An 18836-nucleotide genomic window follows, 5' to 3' on the forward strand; every position below is an offset into this window, starting at 1 on the left:
ATTAAAGGTGTTTTATAATTTTATAATTTGAAAGAAATTAATACTTTGATTGCAGATGACAACAACTCATTATCATTGCACTAGCACTAGCACTGTTCCCATCTAACTGCTTTGTGAACACAAGTCTTTCTGGCAGAGTAGGTTTGGCGTGTGATATCAGTGAGGAAACAGCACTTTCTGCCCTGCTAAACATTCTTTGCGGTTGTTTAGGTCTGGTTGTTTGACTCTTTATAAAGAGTTACACTGGTTTTCCCCCTGAGAGGACGGGCGGGGAGGGAGAGGAGAAGAATGGCTCCTTTGCAGATTGCTTTGAGGATAGATTGCCAGTTTCAAACTGCCATAGACACAATCAAAATCTCATTGCAGCAGAGGTGATTTTCTACATCCCCTACTTGTCGCATCAATGCATCTAATGAAATAACACATTAATCCCTAATGCACAATGTCTTGGAACAAATGTCATATTCTTTACATTGTAATACCAGTGACATTGAGGTTTTGTTGTTTAATCTTTTAGGTCTTTTGCTTATTATCTTGTAGAGCTGCCTAAAATGAAAGCACTTTTCCCGCAAGATACGTTACTTTTTTAATTGTTGGTCTGTGTACTCGTGTGTCAGATGGATGTCTTTCGCCATTGCATCACATCGTGTTGGGTTTTCCCCCACTGTGTCTGTTTCCTCTGTGTCCTTCTTTTAAGACAGCAGTTAAACTTTTACTAAATTAATCTTGAATTCTGTTTCCTTTCATTCTGTTTCAATGTTTTTAAATGCACAAACATGTATTTCATGGATCAACATATTTTGTCCTTTTGAAGTCACCGCTTAAATCACAGGGAAATTATTGGTTGATAAAGATATAAGACTAAACCTAACCCTTTCTGTATCCCTAAACTCTGATTGGTCAATAAAAAATGTTTTCCTATTAGCCAGTCACAGTAAACTATACACTGAAGAAGAAAAAAAATTATTAAAGCAATTTTCACAAATAATTGCAAAGAAAACGTAACTTAGCACATTGAATTAAACATGAAATAATATTTCCTTGTAAATCATACTCCTTTCATTTTTGTTTTTATTTACAGGTTAAAAAATATGTTTTACAGTGTAGATTTCAGACAGAGATATCTCTTTCTCTTGAAGTGTCTTTTCTTTGTCTGTGTCAATTTATCATACTTCCACGTTTTTTCTTTCCCGCTCTTACCTCTGTAAAAAGCACTCTTGATTGTTGTGCCAATTAGTTTGGGATGGTAAGACCCCTCCAGCCTCTTGTAAATGATTGTGCGCAGTGCCAGAGCTCTCTGCAGGCCTAATTAATCCATCGCAATGCAGGTAGGAGTAAATTATCACAGGAGGACAATATCTTCAGGGTTCGACACACTTCTGTGTTCTGTATGGTGGCGCGGTTGCGTCTGTGTTAAGGTTAGGGTCATTGAGGTTCCCTGCCTCTATTTCCAGAGACCTCAAAAGGTGGTTTGATCTCTACTAACAAGTAGCTAGAGACTGAAGAACCATTGATTCCAGGCATGATAAATTCAAGAGGCCAGTCTTTCTACTGACTGCTCTCTTGACTTCTCTACTCCACTGAGAGACAATTGGCAGGTTAAATCAGACTCTTCAGTTTACATTTTCACCTGGATATGTCAACATTTTTTTTTTGGTAACTCCTGTTGTTTTGGAGTGGTGTAACCATTAGCTCCTTTGATAGATTCTCCTTTGATAGATTCTCAGGTTATTTTATAAATTTAGATTGCTGTTATTTTTATTGTAAAGCGCTTGGCAGATAGATGGATGGATGGATGGATGGATGGATGGATGGATTTTGTTACCATTGCTGTTATTTTATTGTACAACACTGAATGTCTATTTTTTTGCATGTGTATTAAAAATAGATTTGACTGGATGGATGGATGGCTGGATATACATGGTTGAATGGATTGATAGACAGCATATGAATGTTGCATGTAAATCTCAAAAGATTTTCCATAGTACAAAGGTTACCATCTTGATTTCATGACTGGTCCTAAGTTGAAGGACATGGAGAGGAGTAGAATGTAATTGGAGGGGGATGTTATTCACCGGATCTGGCCACATGCCAAATATCCTGGTAGGTCCTTCTGCATTAGCATTGACTGCCACTGTATAGTGAAGCAGGATCAGCGACTGGCTAATTAATACCACAGGGTGCTTCTCAGCCTCATATATCTGTTTGTAGAGCGAATGGCAAGTAAGCGCAGCCTTCGACATGCAGAGGACACATTCTGCCTCTGAAGATGTCTACCATCTCAGCCCACTCAGTCTTAGACAGACCTGAGATGACTCCGCTAAAGAGGAATCATTTGTTACAAGGGACTAATAATGTTCATCCAGCCTATACTTGTTTCTTTGTGCTGCAGTGTTGTGCCAGGTGTTTCAGTGTGACTAAAATTCGATTTTTACATCTGAGTGGTGGAAAACTTGTCGCTGTGAGGTTAGGGTGTTAAAAAGTAAATGGCATGTTATCGTGCATCTGGCCAAAAAAGTACACTACCATTCAAAAGATTAGGGTCAGTAAGATTTTTGAAAGATATTATTGCTTTTATTTAGCAACAATGCATTAAATAGATCCAAAGTGACATTAAAGACATTTATAATCTTATAAAAGATTTATATTTCAAATATATGCTGTTCTTTTGAACTTTCTATTCATCAGAGAATCCTGAAATTTAAAAAACAAAATCAAAATATAACATGGTTTCCTCAAAAATATTAAGCAGCACAACTGTTTTCAACATTGATAATAATAATAAATGTTTCTTGAGCAAAAAATCTGCATATTACGGGGCAGTTGAGAGTCGAACTCGTAACCCGAAGGTCGTGGGTTCGAGTCTCAATACCAGCAGGAAATATAAGTGGGGGAGTGAATGAACAGCACTCTCTTCCACTCTCATTACTCACAACTGAGGTGCCCTTGAGCAAGACACCTAACCCCCATTCGCTCCCCGCGACATATAGCAAAAAAAACTGCTCCGTGTTTGTGTGTGTGTGTGTTCAATACTCACTGCTGTGTGTGCACTTGGATGAGTGAATTGCAGAGCACAAAAATGTATGGGATTTCATACTTGGCTAAACGTCACGTCACTTTTTTCTATTTTTAGAATGATTTCTGAAGGATCATGTGACACTGACTGTAATGATCCAAGATGAGATTTGATGCTGCAAATTCAGCTTTGCATCACATGAATGCATTACATTTTAAAATATATTAAACATAGATCACAACTGCAATGTTATTTCACAATATTACTGTTTTTACTGTATTTTTGATCAAGCGCAGCACTAGAGAACATGAGACTTCTTTCAAAAGCATCTAAAAAAAAATCTTACAGGCTGTAAACTTTTGAATGATAGTGTACATGATGTTATATAAGGGAGAAGTGTTCCATTGTATTAAGCAATGTTACGGATTTGAAAAAATGTTATGGTGCAAAATTAAAAATAAGCTAATTTGTCAAACAGTACTCTGATTACTGTATATAGCACACTATTCAGTATGCATTACCGCTTTATCGTTTTACTGCATTACCGTTTTACTACTTTGACAAATGTATTTACAGTAAAAAATGTCTACCGCCTTCCTGTATTCAGAAGCATCACCCGTGTCAGTACAGCAAACTGTTGGGAATTCATCACAAAAAATTCTGCAGGTTGCGTGAGCTGGTGTTTTACTGGAAATCTATAACATAAAGCATGAACATTGCAGTTCCCTGGGATGCCCTATTGTTCCTCAACATCTCCTGCCAGCAACACAGACTGCCGGCTGTCAGCCTTTGATTTGGAAAAACTGTAGCTATTGCCCAGCACACTTGATACAGAAAACCACTGTAAATTATTTATTCATGAATGGCATTTTTTCTTGTGCCGCTTTAAGGAAAAAATAATGTTGACTATGCGTTTGGTCAATATTTCTCCATTCTGTAGTTGCATACTAGGAAAATGATTGCCTTACTTGACATTAATTAACTTACAGTATTATTAGAGGCTGCATTAGCTTGCTGATTGCTGTGTAGAAGAACACTATGGGGTGATGTTTTATTAAAATGGCTGAGGATCACCCTTACTTTTGCATTGTGCTCCATTGTATGTTTGATCACATACTGTGGTATGAAGCAAGGTGGCCTAATGTTTAGTAAAGTTGAAAAATGAATTGAATATGGTGACAAACTGTTCAATGTTAATTATTAAATGTGTTTGGATTCATTTACATACCGTTGAGGCCAAGAAGTCACTAGGGAAGGCAGTGGTTACACAGTTTGATAGTTTAACACTTCAAACAGCTCATTAAGATTCTGCAAAGAATCATAGGCGTACATAAAGATGCGATACGAATAAGGGACTTATGTCCCTCTAAGGACCAAAAATGTGGTTCATATTCAAACATGCTTTGAATATAAATATTCAAAATTATCATCAAGTTAAATAGTAAGGTAATGGTTAACTCTAAGTGGATGGAAAATGCAAGTTTCAGTTCAACAAATGTGTGATTTTAACCCATTTTCTTGTCACAATCACACAATACATTTGCATAATCCAAACACTAGTTCCACTTCAGAGATGAATTTAACTGATTTGTTTTGTCACCGGATCCCTGCCCGTGCATAATTATCAGAATGTCTCAGACGTCGCTGCCCTTTCAATGTCATCACACATCGCTGTGGCTTCATCTGACTCTGATATGCTGTGATTAAGATAATTAATCTGAAATAAGGATCTTCATCTGGATTTGGCGAGAAGTAATTATAGCGATGATTTGCAAGCTATCGGAATGACCGCGGCATTATGGCCGTATGGCACAGAAACCAAATCAACGCAGTGTTGCAATCAGACACGCTTCAGTTGAACCATTTCTATTGCTCTCCCTCTCTAAACAATCGCCGCAGCTTTTGCTCTGTGTATTATGAATACCCTGTTATTTCATATTGCGGGTGGATCAGCATTCGACCGAGTTCAAACAGAGAGAAAGATAATTGAGTGGATAATCATTCATATGGTTTTGCGCTCAAATTTAGCCATGAACTTTTGAAGCAAGGATTTTGATACTACAAGGCAAGCCACTGGCTCTGAATTAAAGTCTTTGACATTTATTGTGGGAAAATGTGAAGCAATTTAAAATCATAGCTAAACAATATGGATTTCCTTTTGAGATTAACCAAGGTCACTGTATTGACACAGAGGTCAATAAATTGTTCATTGAGCCCTCGGATGATTGCTCTAATTGATTACTGCTGATGCTGTAAGTGTTAATATGCTGACTAATGCTGGGGCTCAAGGGTTGGTGTAATTATTTCAATATTGTTTTGTTTTTTTACTCTATAAAAGAACATCTGTATTCAATGTGCGTCAAAAAGAAAATGCAGATGTCCTATTTTTCTTCATTCTGGTCTGTTTATGATAATCTAAATTGTCTGAGGCAAAACAGGTTCTTTAAATTAGTATTGAATTAATAGAGTCTGTACTCAAAGAACCACCATCTGCAGTGCGACCAAACAATACGCTGATGACTATAAACCATAGAAGAAGGAAAAGACTTTTACATGTAACCATATAATATACCAAATACTAAAAATGTATTTCAGAGAGTCCGGGGAGGTGATATATACTCTCACCTAAAGGATTATTAGGAACACCCTACTAATACTGTGTTTGACCCCCTTTCGCCTTCAGAACTGCCTTAATTCTACGTGGCATTGATTCAACAAGGTGCTGAAAGCATTCTTTAGAAATGTTGGCCCATATTGATAGGATAGCATCTTGCAGTTGATGGAGATTTGTGGGATGCACATCCAGGGCACGAAGCTCATCCCAAAGATGCTCTATTGGGTTGAGATCTGGTGACTGTGGGGGCCATTTTAGTACAGTGAACTCATTGTCATGTTCAAGAAACCAATTTGAAATGATTCAAGCTTTGTGACATGGTGCATTATACTGCTGGAAGTAGCCATCAGAGGATGGGTACATGGTGGTCATAAAGGGATGGACATGGTCAGAAACAATGCTCAGGTAGGCCGTGGCATTTAAACGATGCCCAATTGGCACTAAGGGGCCTAAAGTGTGCCAAGAAAACATCCCCCACACCATTACACCACCACCAGCACAGTGGTAACAAGGCATGATGGATCCATGTTCTCGTTCTGTTTACGCCAAATTCTGACTCTACCATCTGAATGTCTCAACAGAAATCGAGACTCATCAGACCAGGCAACATTTTTCCAGTCTTCAACTGTCCAATTTTGGTGAGCTCGTGCAAATTGTAGCCTCTTTTTCCTATTTGTAGTGGAGATGAGTGGTACCAGGTGGGGTCTTCTGCTGTTGTAGCCCATCCGCCTCAAGGTTGTGCGTGTTGTGGCTTCACAAATGCTTTGCTGCATACCTCGGTTGTAACGAGTGGTTATTTCAGTCAAAGTTGCTCTTCTATCAGCTTGAATCAGTCGGTCCATTCTCCTCTGACCTCTAGCATCAACGAGGCATTTTCGCCCACAGGACTGCTGCATACTGGATGTTTTTCCCTTTTCACACCATTCTTTGTAAACCCTAGAAATGGTTGTGCGTGAAAATCCCAGTAACTGAGCAGATTGTGAAATACTCAGACCGGCCCGTCTGGCACCAACAACCATGCCATGCTCAAAATTGCTTAAATCACCTTTCTTTCCCATTCTGACATTCAGTTTGGAGTTCAGGAGATTGTCTTGACCAGGACCACACCCCTAAATGCATTGAAGCAACTGCCATGTGATTGGTTGATTAGATAATTGCATTAATGAGAAATTGAACAGGTGTTCCTAATAATCCTTTAGGTGAGTGTACACACAAATTGTCACTTTTTGTAAGTGCTATATTAACCCATCCATTAAAATATTGCTGCTATGAGCTATAAATATATAAATCATGGACAGAATGTTGGTATCCCTAAAATGTAAATCAGGTATATAAGGGTTAATGAATTGTCTAATGATCTGTTAAGCATTACACACTCACCAGTCACTTTATTAGGTACACCTATTCAACTGCTCGTGAACGCAAATATTTAATCACCTAATCACATTGCAGCAACTCAACATGGTCCAGGCAATCTGCTGAAGTTCAAACTGAGCATCAGAATGGTGGAAGAAAGATGATTTAAGTGACTTTGAACGTGGCATGGTTGTTGGTGCCAGGTGGGCTGGTCTGAGTATTTCAGGAACTGCTGATCTACTAGGATTTTCATGCACAATCATCTCTAGGGTTTACAGAAAATGGTTCAAAAAAGAGAAAATATTCAGTGAGTGGCAGTTCTGTGGGTAGACATGGCTTGTTGATGCCAGAGGTCAGAATGGCCAGACTGGTTCGAGCTGATAGAAAGGGAACAGTAACTCAAATATCCACAAGATTATCTCTGAACGCACAACACGTCCAACCTTGAAGCAGAAGAGCTACAGCAGCAGAAGACACTGGGTTCCACTCCTGTCAGCTAAGAACAGCAAACTGAGGCTACAATTCACACAGGCCCACCAAAATTGGACAATAGAAGATTGGAAAAACGTTGCCTAGTCTGATGAGTCTTGATTTCTGCTACGACATCCAGATAGTAGAGTCAGAATTTGGTGTAAACAACATGAAAGCATGGATTCATCCTGCCTTGTATCAACGGTTCAGGCCGCTGGTGGTGATTGAATGGCGAGGGGGATTTTTTCTTGGCACCTTAGTACCAACTGAGCATCGTTTAAACGCCACAGTCTACCTGAGTATTATTGCTGACCATGTCCTTCCCTGTATGACCACAGTGTCCCCATCTTCTGATGGCTACTTCCAGCAGGATACTGTGCCATGTCACAAAGATCATATCATCTTAAACTGGTTTCACTAGTTCACTATACTCAAATGGCCTCCAGTCACCAGATCTCAATCCAGTAGAGCAGCTTTGGGATGTGGTGGATCGGGAGATTCGTATCTTGGATGTGCATGCACAAATCTGCAGAAATTACGGGATGCTATCATTTCATTATGGACCAAAATCTCAGGAATGTTTCCAGCACCTATTGAAACTATGTCACGAAGAATTAAGGCAGTTCTGAAGGCAAAAGGGTGTCCAACCTGGTACTAGCAAGGTGTACCTAATAAAGTGGCTGGTGAGTGTATAATGTATAAGGTCCATGCATCATAACTCCTTTATTAGACAAATCTGATCAATTAATTTGTATGACTAAAATACAATGACTGGCTGCCATTTTCATTTTTTTGACACCCAAACTATTGCAACTATAAGAAATTCAGATGTCACTGTTTAGTGACAAACCAAAAAACAGATATATTTTCTTTCTTTATCATTTCTGTATTCATCAACTCTTTATCAAATGTAATAAATACGTCTCGCAACTATTAGTGCTGAACCATTTTACAATTAACACTTTTCAAAAAGGGGTCAAAATTGTACTAGCTATTCTACTTCTATAAATACTCAACTCATAAAAGTTTAGTTTTGATTCAAAAAGCCTTTTGTAGTTAGAAAGGCACTTTTCCAGAAGCCCATATGACTATAACGTCATCACAATTCTTTGCCATGCTCCTTTCCTCAGCTTTTTTTACATTGTTATTGTGGCTGTATATGTTTCAAATCACAGTTCTTTGTTAATGTAGGTTAGTCTCTTTTCATTGTTCTGAGGCTCAGGAGCGCAGAGACAGAGCAAACATTTCTTTGTACCTCTCCTCTTCTTCCTTTCTCATACCTCGCACTCTCTGTCTCCTCCCTGCCTGCTCCCTCTTCCTCCTTCTCCCAGAGCAGTGTCTTTTAAGTATCTTGCTGTCTTCTCTTCTCTCCTCTCTTCGGGTCACAGACATCAGAGAGAAGTGCACAGAATGCCTCTTTATTCTGACAACAGCCCGAGAGAGTATCAGACTGCGGAAAACGGCAGCAGCGGTGGCTCAGGAGAGGCAAGGCGAGCAAAAGACGTTTATTGTGCGCAAAAAAATAAGATACAGTTTAATTTAACGGTCCATTAACTATCTATTAATTTAATAAATATGCAAGTGTGTGATTAACTGAAGAGGTGGTATTGTGACGCCAATGATTGAGATCTGAATTTCATTTTGTATGCACGTCTGTGATCTTGAAATGGCGGGTCTGCGCAAGGTGATGTGACAGGTGTCAATCAAAAAGACTAAAGTACACTTAAAGTTGTCAATGTAATCAGTAAATGTTGTCATGACATATAATTTTCTGTTTAAAAAAAACAACAATTACATCTAAAAATGAGCACCCATAAGCAAAAATGTCAGATTTTAGCGACAACCACACACAAGTGCACTCTAAAAACAATTGGATTGAAAATGACCCAATTTGGGTTGTTTTGCAACCCACTGCTGGTACAAAAATGGAGAGAAGCCAACCGTGGGTTATTTAAACCCCTAGCATGCTAAAACCTACAAAACTTTCTGATACTGGTGTTCCCATATAAAGCGCACACTTTAAAAGCCTAGTCTCAGACTAAAATACATGTTTGAGCTATCTTAAATTAAACCAACTCTTAACAATATCTTGCAATATTGCTTTGTCTCAAGATGCACACTAATATTTTTTACAATGCATGTTTATATAAACTACTTAAATGTCCTAATTAAACCAAGGCCTAATCCTTGCTTAATCTAAACCTTGTCTGCGAAGCCATGCCTTAGATGAATGGGAATGCAAATGGATCAATTATATTATAATACACTATTATAGACTTCCTTGTGTTAACGAGCTCAATTAAGCAACCTGTAACCCCGAGCTGGTGTTACTCCCCTTTTTTTTTCTCCCTTCACATCATTTGAGAAGAGTTTCTGAATCGTTGCGCAATGAAAGCAGCACGGGCAGCTTCGCTCTGATGGATGATCCAGTAAGCTGAGCAGAAACCTTGAGTGTCAGCCACAAAACCTTGAGACGGGGAGCACATAATGAACCTCCCCTTCAGCAAGTCAAAGAAAGAAAGAAAGAGAGGGAAGGAGGAGAAGAAAGATGAGATAAATAGACATGGCTTGGGGGAGAAGGAGGCAAGAGCGGGAAGAAGGCTTAGCATTAGTGTGTATGGCTGCATCGCAGTTCACATACTTATACTTCACACCAAAAGTATGCTTGTCTGAAAGGAAAGTACATACTTTTGAGCAATATTTATGGACTGGTGGGTCACAATTACTTTAAATATGGGTACACCTGCGATGAGGATAAATATGTCAGCTTTTGGCAGTTAAGTCCAATAATGCGTCAAGAAAAAGATGCTCTTTGCTTCTGAATACGCCTATTTTCCTTATATACAGAATGCCAAATGTAGCTGAGGTTGAAAAATAAAACAAGAGCTGTTTGCTGGGTGGGTTTTTTAAAGGGGTCATCGGATGCAAAATTCACTTTTACATGGTGTTTGCATATAAATGTGTCTTTGCAGTGTGTGGACACAACCACCATAAAATGAACAAAAAAATCCATTCTCTCCTGTTTGTTAATCCTCAAACACTCTCAATAATCAAGCCGTTTGGATTTTCTAAGCAATATGTCATATTGCTCGTGCTCCACCCACGACCACTGACGTACTGTCCTGTATTAGCATATTTCCGTCCTCAGCCATTTGTATACTGTCCACCAAGGCAGCACTTTGTGTGTCGACACGCCCCATGGAAGTGAGGGGTGGGTTGAACAGTTGCTCATTATCATTTAAAGAGACATGCACCGAAACGGGTCGCTGTGAACAGAGCTGTTTTTGAGGAGGTAAAAAAGTGTTGTTTTACTCAACCACTGAGGAATTTTAATCAAAGTATGTTACAAACTTTACATGAAGACCCTAAAGAATCATACCAACTTGTGGAAAATGGGCATCCGATGACCCCTTTAAGTGTAAGTTCTTCAGGTACCATGTTAATTGTTTGTTATAATATAATATAGATTACCATTCAAATTGTGGGGTCGGTTAGACGTTTTTGAAAGAAGTCTCTTATGCTCACCAAGGCTGCATTTATTTGATCAAAAATACAGTAAAAACAGTCATATTGTGAAATATTATTACAATGTAAAATAACTGTTTATTTCAGTTATTACTCCAGTCTTCAGAGTCGCATGATCCTTCAGAAATCATCATTCTAATATGCTGATTTGTTGCTCAAGAAACATTTCTAATTACTATCAAAGTAATAGTATTTTGTTAGGATTCTTTAATGAATAGAATGACCAAAAGAAAAGCATTTTTTTATAAAATCTTTAGTAATATTATAAATACTTTAATGTCACGTTTGATCAAATGAATGCATCCTTGCTGAATTAAAGTATTTTTCTTTTTAATAAATGCAATCTTTTGAACTATAGTGTAATTTAATATCATTTTGTTGTTATTAAATCACAAGCACACCTGCATACCTTAAGACATGCTTCATCAAAAATTGAAAAATAAGTCAATTCAACACAGAAAATGCAACATGAAGTTGTGTGCATTGCATTATGGGATCATTCACATTTTGCACATGTAATCATATGGGTATTTCATATGTATAGCAAATTTGCATAATACCCCAAGTTAGAATTGGGATGCAGCCTGTGTTTCTGATAGAGTAAGAGAGAAATAAAGAGAGATATGGGTGCTTACAAAGCATGCAGTGTCCGCTGGTATAGCTGCCAATTGGAAGTAACGTACTGCCTGCAAGAGCAAATTAGCCTCCAGGGAGTTCTTCACCTCAAATTGAAATTGACAGCAGGTGACACTCACAAACTCATTAAAATACCTCTGGCAGAGGTCGGCCTTATGTTAGGCCAGCGCAGGCCAGACAGTCTATCAACAGGGGGAGATAAATTAAATATTTTGTCCAGGGCTGGGAACGGGGAGGAGTTTTATTTCTGGCCTTTCAAATTATTTAACTCAGTAACTTGTCCAGGGAGTTTAAAGTATTCTGGATGGTACGTACGACCTGCAAAGTTTAAACGCTGCTTGTAACTTATTGCCAATAAAGTTTTTATAGCTGTTTGGCCAGTGTGTTTAGAGGCGAGGTGCTGTGATAGATCTCATTTATAGAATGAAAACCTGATGTTCTTTGTAAATTTGGCCTCATAAATCCATTTGTGCAGCACCTTTGAGGCATTTGGCTTGCAGAGTGAGTCATGCGGTCAAGTTTTGGTCTTTTCGGATGAAAGCATGTGCCTCAGTGTCCGTCCCACCCATATGGCAAGTGCTGGTCATTAGCAGTGTTTTTTGTTTCTCTGTCTCTTATTCTCTCTCTTTCAATTCATGACTAGCGGCACTGCTTGCGTGTGCCAGCCATTTAGCATTTGGAATATCGACTGCTGATCTTTTCTGATTCGGTTTAATCCACTAGAGTCGTATGGTGTGCAGCGTGTGACATGCATGAAGGGAATTAGGTGTCTCTCAGGGAGGACTTTAAAAATATAGGCAGCTGACTGCTATATCTTTCTATAAATACCACAATTTTTTGTCAAGTCTTTCTTATTTATATAGTGCCTTTCACACTATGGGCCCTTATCTTACACCAGGCGCAATGCAGCGGCAAGCGCGACGCAAGTGTTTTTTGCTAGTTTCAGTCCGACGCAGTTATCATTTTTATGTCCTGCGCCACTTTGTTTAAATAGCAAATGCATTTGCACCCATTTGTGCGCCCATGGCCGTGCTGGTCTGAAAATGAGGTGTGTTCTGGCGCATTGTTGGAGTGTTGCTATTTTGAGGCAACAGAAATAGACTGCGAACTGAAACCTGGTCTAAAGTCAATGGCGCTATATATATATATATATTTTTTTTTTTTTATTTTGGCCGCGTACACTCTGCTTATTAAACGCACAGCAGCACACAAACATGCCAAATATTTAAAATAAAAGGATTACAATGTAAAAGATTATTATTGTGTACATAAAGATATAGTGGAATCCGGCTTGTCCCGTAGATGGTCTGCTTGTGGGCTTGGTGGTTTGCGCTCTGGAGACTGCTTCGGTCTTTCCACTATCAAATTCCGTCATGTAAATAGCTAATCTGTCATGGCGCGAGCTCAACTGGCATCTAAAGGGAATAGGAGATGAGACTCTGATTGGTTTAATGCACGTAAATCCCAAAACACGCTCATTACTCATTATGAGAATAGGGACAACTCTTTTAGACCCTAAGTGAACTTGCGGCGTGCGCTTTAGACCATGCACTTAGATTGTTAAAATAGGGCCCTATGTTTCCATCACGTTTTTATGTGGTGACCCATTTTGAAGTATCACATCAGAAACGAGTGATGGAAATGGCAAATTTAGAAAAAATAATCCCTTGATTCGCAAGAAAGTGTATACGCTTGCTTGAGTATGAACTAACCATTTTATAATATTCGTTTTATAATGTGTTGTTACATAATAATAATAAAAAAACAATGGATAAAAGTCTCTTCTGCATTTAACTGATCAAAAATGAGATGATATTACAATTTAAAATAGCTGTTCTTGAGTGTCACATGATCCTTCAAAAAACATTCTAATATGCTGATAGACACAGTATATTATCAATGTTCAAAACAGCTTCTTTATATTTTTGTGGAAACTGTGACACTTATAGGATCTTTCGGGATTCTTTGATGAATAGAAAGTTCCAAATAACAGCATTTATTGGGAATAGAAATCATTTGTAACATTGTAATTGTTTTGGTCAATTTTGATCAATTTAATGCATCCTTGAACCTGAATAAGATTATATTTTCTTTAAAGTTAGTTAGTATATAATTTAATTGTATGCATTAAGAAGGTGGCTTCATTCTCTTTTTCATTCATATTCAACATTTTCTCTTTTTTTCTCTACTGGGTCAGGCTACCCTTTTTGTTCCTCCTTTTAGCCCCCAACTATCCCCAACATCCACCCAAATATTCTTCCCTTCTCCCCCTCATCTATGTGTGTGGGTTAGATGCATAAGAAGGAAAAGGCATAGGCTTGTAGAAGGAGAGGCCTAATGAAGAATGTATCGATTTCCTATAAGAAGGATTTAATCAAAGTCCCACGACACATCCACTGGGACAGAAGCCTCGCTACAGCACCAAATTACACTTCATACACCATCTATTTTTCAGCCACAGCGATAAATGGAGGTGCCGAGCAGATAGATGAGAGTCCCTTCAGCTCGTTCATCATACCCAAACTAGGGGAGGAAAGCAAAGTGATTGAGACGGGCAGCAACAACAGCCAATGATAAATAGCCCGGGAGGTGTCAAGGGGGCGGGCAGGACTGGGAACAGCAGTCACCATTGGAGGAAGGAGCTTTAATTGAATTTGGGAAGAGAAGGTTATATAATGAATGATTCATTTGATCTATAAAAAATATATGACATTATGTCAGTGGGTGCTGTGTTGTTGTTGTTGTTGTTGTTGTTGTAGCATAGAAAGTTTGTATTTTATTAGACAGTAAAGATAAGTAATTCAATTGCCTGAACTGTTACTATGGATCATTACGCACTACAGTGGAGGAAGTTTACGTGCACAACAAATCTGATGTGGATTTACATCAGCAAAATGCTGTTTGTCAGCAAATACAAGGATAAGCATTTGTATTTGAATATGCAAATTTTATACAACCACAAGCAAATTCTATATTTGGCAAATTAATACCATAAAAATGTCCTCTAAGTGTGATTATCCCTGATTTTGTAGAAATAAAGAAAACTAAATTATTTCAGGGTATTTTTTTAGGGATTTTCTGCCTGAGAAAAGGCCACAGAGAATAATTTGTCAGTATAAACAACGCTGTATTGTTTTAAATTCAAATTTGACCCTATATTCTCTCCTAATGCATTTAGCAGGTGCACAGGGTTAATATTTCTATAACTGAAACTACAACTGCAGCTAAAACCCATAAAAAATATATTTTCCTTTTACGTTTTTACAAACCTTTTAAGTCTTGGGAGAATAAGGCGTGCAACATCAAAACACTGAACGTGTACTGGAAAACATCTCACACAAACCAGTCTAATTTAGGTAAAGTGATAATTTATTACAGTGAGAAACAAGATGAAAAGAATACCCCAAGATACTTATTTACATAAATGTACAACTTATATACAAATCATAACCAAGGAAAAGGTTCACAAAAGAAAGAGGTAAAGAGAAAAGAACTAGACTGTGCCAAATCAAAGAAAGAAGCAAAACCAAATTCCAAATATCTTACTAGATATAAACAAAAACGATTTATAATCTAACTAAATTAACAACCCCAGACAAATAATAACATAGGGCGTAGCATACGTGTACATTTAAAATAAAATATAAAAAATTAAACTTATTTTATTTCAGCTAGTTGGCAAGGAGGCAACATTTCTCATTTTCATTTAGTTTCACTTGATGTACAAAAAAAACTAAAACTGAAATAAAAATTAATAAAAACTAGACATAGACATGTTTCTAAAAATGACACTATTGTGAACAATGTATTGCTGCATGTTATTCAAAAGAAAAAAAAACTTTTTTTAGAGCTTCCATGAAAATGTAATAACTTGCATCATCTCTGAAACATCTTTTTGACTAACAACACAGAGGCCGTGCAAAAAAGTTTCTTTTTACAATAATTCTAGAGAACTTTAAGGTAATTGAATTATGGCATTAAAACCAAATAATGATAGATCTGATAAAGAAATGTTGAGATGAGATATATACTGATGTAAGAGCTTCACAAATCAATTAAACCTTTTGCCTCCACATCCCGAAAAAAAAAAGCCTCTTTAAAAAGGTGTTTCAGAAGAGTAGACCCTCAAAATCAAATTCACGTTCAGGTTTGGCTTCATTCTGATACAGTATATGCTTTCTCACTTATAAATACATCCCAATACTGAAGTGAAATGAGCTGCAAATGCAATTGACTTCAAAGCATTTTTCATTTAGAAGGTACACATATTTTAGAGACTTTTCCTCCCCTGTTTCTTATCATGCTACAAATGAAGGGCTTTTATGTTGGTGTGTTACTATGGTGACCAGTTATCCTGTGCGTGCTGTGCTTGAAAGACCCCCACTGGTAAAGTATGCTGTAAATAGTTGTACAATAGTTCATCTGCATATTCTCTTTGATTGGAGTGGCTGCAGTGGCGTGCCGATCAGGCGAGAGAAGTGAATCTGAATAGTTTTGCTCTAGAAACATAAAACTAAATCAAACCTGTATTGGTTTGTGAATACGACACAATCTTAGAAAAAGAGCGAATGTCAGCGGTTTGCCTTAAGAGTTATGGCAAAAACTATGAAGACTAAAATTTCATCTTTTAATATAATTTCATTATTTAATATTATGTATCTGTATTATTATTATTATTATTCTTTATTAGTATTCATAATTAGTTGTATTATCTCATGAAGTTTAAAATGCATGAGTTAGACTATAGATTGCATGGACACGTGTTTAAGGATCATATTTTAGACACAAGGAGGGGAGCTGGGAGAGTATATATTTTGCTTAGAGGTATGTGTGCAATGCAACTTTCACTGAGCAGAGATGTTCCACTGATGATGATACTTCAAGTTCTTTACAAGGAAAGGAATGTTTCAACTGATGCCTTTTTTTTACTTTACAAGGAATTTGTAAATCCCTCAGTGGTGTATATAAGCTCAATCCTTACTGTACTGACTCAGAGAAACACAAAGGCATGAGCGGGTGAGGAAGGAGAAACACAGAGAAACACAAAGGCATGAGGGGGTGAGTGAGGAGAAACCCAGAGAAACCAATTACAGCTGGCATGATGGGGAGAGAGGATAGAGAAATGGGGAACAGAGAAATCTTGAATGAAGACCACCTCTCATGTAGCCTTATTCGGCTATGCCTGTTTCTCTCTGTCTGTTACATGTATACAAATAACAAATAGAGATCTCTTGGCAAAATATCTGGTGTAGCTTCCATGATTCAACGATAACGGGGGAAAGCATGATTTTCAAATCTACAACTAGAATTAAACTATTTTCTAAATGAGTAATTCATGCATTAAAGACTGATTGGGAACTTATAATGAATGCAGAAAACGTCACAAGCTTTGCACATGTACCACAATCCAAACAGAACATTGTCTAATTGTATTCTAATGTTAGACTATTTTGTTACAGCACATTTTGGTGTTTTGGTAACACTTTAGATTAGTGAACATATATTAACTCCTAATTACTGCTTATTGATAGTAAATAAGTTAGTTGTTGTAGTGGTTAAGTGACCTAGAATAAGGTCATGCAGAATAAGGCATTAATATGTACTTTAACAGCCAGTATGCTAGTAATATGCACGCTAATAAGCAACTAGTTAATAGTAACTGTGTTCCCTAATCTAAAGTTTTGCCTGTGTTTTTCTCCTCTATCATCTGGTGATTTGAGGGAAAAACACTTCAATTCAGGTTCTGGGATTTTAAAATATCTACAAAGACGCCCCAAACAACAGATGTTTTTATATAGGCCAGTGTGCATTATTTACGATATTCTAATCCAACAGAATACTAAACACCTTTAGAAGAAATAAATGGGCAGCACAGCCTGTGGATACTCTCAAAATGTGGATTTGTTTGTCATAAACCATTCCTGCATCTCATTTGAGTGTTTTCTCTCGCCCAGCACCAGTTAGTCCCTCTGCGTTAATCCACACATGGATTGTCACATCCTGACAAATGGTCCAGCAGTCAACACATGCTATATATATAGCAGTCTGCTGGGTGGTCTTTAAAATGCTGCTTTTTTAGTCTCACTGGCAGTAAAGTGAATTGCATGAGCTTGGGTGAATGTTACTGTTGCTTGTCAGAGAGAATGGCTGTGCTGTTCTCATGAGGTCTAGTTAATTGATGTGTGTGCTGATGCAGTTGTCAGGTCAGTGCTTTCTGCTTGGGTCATCCTTGATTCTTTGACCTAATGTTTACTCTAAAGATTAGGATTTGTGTGTGTGTGTTGGTTTCTCCCAAGGTTTTTTTCTCCATTCTGTCACCTGATGGAGTTTGGGTTCCTTGTCACTGTCGCCTATGGCTTGCTTAGTATTATTGATATTGACAATATTATTGATCTGACTGTACTGACGCTGTTGAATGAGAACAGAACTGAGCTGGACGGTCATTTTTTGCAGAACTGGTTTATACTGTAGATTAAATAAGCTAATTTATTAGCTTTTTAATTGATGATCTTTACAACAGAACTGAATCAACACTGAACTGACTTCAGCTGCACAGCAGCTGAAATGCATAATTTTCCTGTTATCACTGTAAAGCCATTTGTATTGTATAAAGCACTATAGAAATAAAGGTAACTTGACTTGACTATATTTTCACACACACTACCGTTCAAAAGTTTGGGGTCAGTAAGATTTTATTTTTTGTCAAGGATGCATTAAATTGATCTAAATCAAGTAAAGTGGCAGTAAAGACTTTTACATTGTTACAGAATGTTCTATTTAAAATAAATGCTGTTCTGAACTTTCTGTTCATCAAAGAATCCTAAATAAACACTGTATCATGGTTTATCAGGGGCCCATTTCTGTTTTCAAAAAAGTGGAAAAAAGTTTCTTCCGAGTCAAACTGATATTCCGCTCCAAATGATGTCATTGGTAGAGAGCCTTTATATTAAAAAATGCTTACAGCAGCTTCAAGTCTTATACACAATATGTGCACTTTCATATCAGTTGAGTACGAAAGTGTCTGCCAGGACTTCCTAAAATGTGGTTTGTAGACATTATGTTAACCAATGAAAAGTGCTTAAATGTATTCACCATCATGAACATCTAAACTAGATTTTTAGCCTATATCTTCTGAAGAAAATGTGCTTGACCTTGCAAAACTCGCCGCTACTGTTTTTGTTTTGGGAGGTTGCCATGGCGTTTCTCTATGGTTGCTGT

General features: G+C 37.6%; 1 protein-coding gene across 5 annotated transcripts in view; it reads left to right on the forward strand.

Moving 5' to 3' along the window:
* raly (RALY heterogeneous nuclear ribonucleoprotein) overlaps window positions 1–18836 on the forward strand; it is a 91485-nt gene that overhangs the window by 38488 nt on the left and 34161 nt on the right. The window contains exon 1 of one of the 5 annotated variants that reach the window (XM_081381401.1): window positions 211–371. The exons of the other annotated variants lie outside the window; for them this stretch is intronic. The gene's annotated coding sequence lies outside the window, so the exon portion shown is untranslated. Of the gene's footprint in view, window positions 1–210; window positions 372–18836 lie in introns of those variants that run through there. 5 annotated transcript variants of the gene reach the window in all.

This window comes from Scardinius erythrophthalmus (genome assembly GCF_964197995.2).
Source record: "Scardinius erythrophthalmus genome assembly, chromosome: 12".
NCBI lineage: Eukaryota > Metazoa > Chordata > Actinopteri > Cypriniformes > Leuciscidae > Scardinius > Scardinius erythrophthalmus.